The sequence below is a fragment of the Oxyura jamaicensis genome, chromosome 28 (genome assembly GCF_011077185.1).
Source record: "Oxyura jamaicensis isolate SHBP4307 breed ruddy duck chromosome 28, BPBGC_Ojam_1.0, whole genome shotgun sequence".
NCBI classification, from domain to species: Eukaryota; Metazoa; Chordata; class Aves; order Anseriformes; family Anatidae; genus Oxyura; species Oxyura jamaicensis.
In genome coordinates this window covers 5,643,266-5,647,790 of record NC_048920.1, presented here as the reverse complement: position 1 = coordinate 5,647,790, position 4,525 = coordinate 5,643,266, and positions in this window count along the sequence as shown.

Genomic DNA, 4,525 nt, shown 5'->3' with positions numbered 1-4,525 from the left:
TTTATTTTATTTTATTTTATTTTATTTTATTTTATTTTATTTTATTTTATTTTATTTTTTATTTAGCTGAACTGGGGCTGGCCCTGGCTTGGGGAGTGGATTGTTTAGTGTCAAAGTAGCTGTGATTCAAAGCCTTGGCTGCGTTCACGCCTGTTTGGCTGGGTGGGATCTTCTTCAATTGAGTGCAGTAGGTTGCAGTTTTTGGAAGTTCCTTGCTGTTTTTAGTTCCTCTGGGACTAATTTGGCCCTTCTAGACTATGTTCATTTCCCAGTACCTTTCAGGAGAGGGAAACAGCATCTGATGGCCCAGGCAGCTGCTCAAAGCTTCTCCATGGTCTGGAGAACAGAGGCAGCAATGCTGTCTGACCTTGCTGACAGGCAGGGAAGTCCTCCAGAGCCAAAGAGAGCAATGTTAACAGACATTGCTGGATCTCAACCCCACAACCTTGTTGTGAAAGGAGTCTGTGGATGCTAAAATTTTATACAGATTTAAGAGGACACTGGGCAATTGCATGGAAGAGAAATTGCTGAGAGGTTACTAAGTATGTCTGGCTCAAGAGTTCCTCTGATTTGGAAACAGCTGGAGACTGGGAGAGGACTTGCAGTAATATCATATGTGCTTGTCTTATTCTCATATTTCTCTGGACATCTTCTTACAGTCACGGCTAAAGAGAAGCTACGAGGCAAACTGAGCCATTGGCCTGACCTGGTGGGCCTTTTTGTGTGAGGACCTTGTCTCTTGATTCTTGTTTACAGGGTCATTTTTGGCTGTTCAGGCAATGCTTTGTACTACCTCTCCAGGGAGCTGATGTTGGACTCTTCTCCTGGCCAAGTTGTGAACCAGTGAAGCCATTTCTTAGAGCTGCTCGAGATGAACTGAGAGCCTAAGCTGTTTCCATCTCAGCACAGCATGAGAAGTATGGCTTGATGGTACAGGAGGGATAAAGGGAGATGGATGGCTGAGGTGACCCTTCCTCCTGCTCTGATTCATTTATCTTCCAGGCTTCTCTTACCCTCCTTCAAACTCTGTCCCTCCCTTTCCTTGTATAGTGCCCTCACTATTCTGCTTCTCTCCCTTTGTTTCCCTGCATCCTCCTTCCAGCTTTATTCTGCCCCATTCTTGTCCTTTGATTGGATGTGTGAAAAAGATCCCAGCCTGCCAGCAAGGCTACAAAAAACTACAGTTTGCCAGTAACTGGAGTTGTTGAAGAGGGGAAATTGAAGCAAACAAGTAAATGGGCCATGAAAACCAACATCACTCAAGAATGCAGCATTTTAAATCTGGCAATGGGCTAATATCTGTAGTGACAGCTCCAGAGAGGCTTTTCTCCTCTGCTTTAAAATAGAAGATTGTTTTATTTATTTATTTGTGTGAGTGTGAGTGTGTTCTGCAGTAAGTCCCACAATCAGAACTGCTTAGCAGCAGAGGGATGTCATGTGTCAGTGGCATAGAAAAATCATTTATTTTTCAGGATGTAAGTTGATTCAAATGGATGGGTTGGTGGGATTCATGCAGAGGTTTTTAATGTGCTTAGAATTATCCCCCCAGCCTTGCCCACACAAAGGAAGCTGCAAGTGATGGACTTTCAGGGTGAGCTTCATGGCATATTGTCTGCTGAGGAAGGTTTTGCACCTGCCTGGTTCTTGGATGCATCCCCACTTCAAAGCAGGTGAACTCTCTTTCACCAGACATCTCACAGTGAAAAGGAATGGCAGAATAGGGCAGAGGTTGTCTTTCTTTTCATCTTGATGTAGTTCATCAATGCCAACTACATCCATACTTGGACTTTGTATGGGTTAGCATTAAGGTAAAATGCACAGCACCTCATCTTGGGTGTCTTGTTAGGAGGTTTAGCTGGACATAAAGGCATAACCTCTTCCAGCAGGAAGGCAATGCCTTCTGTTTGTGGGTCCAAATGCTAGTTCTGATGCAGTTCTGTAATAGCCAGGCTTAGTTGGGCCTGTCCTGGAACCTGGGAGAGGTTGTTCCCTTGCCACAGCCATTGAGGGAGCTGCCTTCTAATTTCAGGTTGTATTTTACTGTGAAGAAATTCATTTCACCATGTAGGGATATGTTCTTGTGCTAATATTTGGCCTTAGCTTTGTCAGCTTTTGTCCCTTCCTAGCAAGGAACTGATGGGAATGAAAACATTTGGATAGGGAGAACCAGGGAATACACCCTGGATGAACTCAAGGGGGCATGGCCTTATCCTGATGCTTCCAGGACAACATCTGTGGAGTAGTCATTGGTGCTGTGTATTTTTTGAAGGCTTGAGTCTAGGACAGTGGGGCTTGATCGTTTACCAGGAGAGAAGAATCAGCCACTGTGTTGGAGAAGAGCTAGTATGGAAGAGGCCATGAGTTTTTCTGTGGTCTTTGCTTGATGGCTTCTGAAGGGCTTGGATTTTTGTTGTTGTTGTGAAGCTGTTGTTGTGAACTACCTGAAAACACCTGGTACAAAGTGAATTGGAGATGCTTAAACTCCTATTGAATTTAGAGCCCATAGAGAAAGCAGTTAACTCTTGTATCTTATTATCTAATAATAAACATTTGTTATTGCTGTTATTCACAAATGAGTGCATCAGTACAGCAAGTCTTCAAGTGGTGACAGGAGCATAATAAATTTTGCTACCAGTTCATGCCCTGTTCAGTGGAGAACATTTTTTGGTTTTGGATTCCCAAGCTGTTGACAGCTGACATCTAAGTACAGGCTTCCCCAGTGAAACACCCTGTGACCTTGACATTCACATGTGAAGGGTTAATAAGGGCTTTGCTTTGCCTCTACATTCACATCTGCTGATTAATTTCAGCCAGGTGTCTATGGTTCAGGTCTTAAAACAACAATTGCTGAACTGTCTGGGAACACTTATTTAGGCTTCACTCTGCAATTCCAAGTATGGATAAATATTTGCACCTCTGTGGCTGCAAGACACCTTTGAGATATGAAGGCAATTACTGTAGGAGTTCTTTACAAGACAGAAAGACTGATTTGCTGGGGAGCAGTGGTGGTTCAGAGGCAGACAGGACTTGTGGGCTCTGTTTGCAGCTCTTTCTGGGTGGTCTTGGGGAAGGTCATGGGGCAGTTGGGTTTGGGTGCTGGAGGGGTTGTCATCCTACAGCATCTCTAAGAGAATTCAAACATGCTTTCACCTCCCACTGATTTTTGGCTTTACATTTTCTGGGCCATGGTTCCCCCCAGTGATCTATTTTACATGGGAGAATGAGGAGGATAAATGCAGACATGGAATCCACAAGCATGTGCAAAGCCTTGAGACACTCCGAGGAAAGACCCTGTATGGCTTAACGATCCTGGAAAATACGTTTAATTTTGGTGATTTCCTGTTTCCATCTAGGAGTAGTTCAATAGCTGTAGTATTCTGCCTCTTTCCGTTGAAGAAAACGGTGGTTTTCAGCTATATCTTTGTGGGGACCCAATCCTGCAACTCTTAATTTCTGGCTTTCAACAGCATGCTATCATGTGACATGTTCAAGGATAAAAGAAAAAATTGTGTCTGCCTTTTGGTGAGGGCAATTCTGCTTATCTGCATCTCACTGGATATCTGAGGACCTCAAATTACATGCTCTTCTAAATATGTTTATGATGGCCCTGCTGTTGCACCTCTGACCATTTTTGACATCTCTTTTTTCTGGGTTTGGGTTTGGTGAGGCTGCACCTCGAGTACTGTGTTCAGTTTTGGGCCCCTCACTACAAGATAGACATCGAGGCCCTGGAGTGTGTCCAGAGAAGGGCAACTAAACTGGTGAGGGGTCTGGAGCACAAGTCTTATGAGGAGCGGCTGAGGGAGCTGGTATTGTTTGGTCTGGAGAAGAGGAGCCTCAGGGGAGACCTCATTGCACTCTACAACTTCCTAAAGGGAGTTTGTGATGAGGAATCTCTTCTCTCAGATAACTAATGATAGGACTCAAGGAAATGGCCACAAGTTGCACCTGGGGAGATTTAGATTAGATATGAGGAAAAACTCTTTTCTCTCAAAGAAAACTCTTTTCTATCAAAGAATGATCAGGCACTGGAATGGCCTGCCAGGGAAGTGGTGGAGTCACCATCCCTCGTGGTGTTCAAGAAGCACCTGGACAAGGTGCTATGAGATATGATTTAGTAGCTTAGTGGGTAGTAGCGGTGATAGGAGGACGGTTGGACTAGATGATCATGTAGGTCCTTTCCAACCCCATGTTTCTATGACACATACCACTCTATGACAATTCTATGACATAAAGGAATTACATTGTGACTTGTGGGCTTAAGCCTTTTGGGCTTAATCAATGTCTTGCTCTGGCCAGCAATACATGTAACCCTCCTCAACTGGAGTGTAAATTAAAACGCACCTCTCACATTGTCATTGACTGAATTCAGAGACATATATGGGCTACAGGATCTTTATTATTTGGCCAAGTAAATGGCTTCTCAAGAGAGCTCTTTCCTCCAGTGTTTGATGGAGTTGCTTTGTACCTTGCTATCCATACTGCTGGGGAGTCTGTGATGTATTAAAGTTATTGTAATAACTTC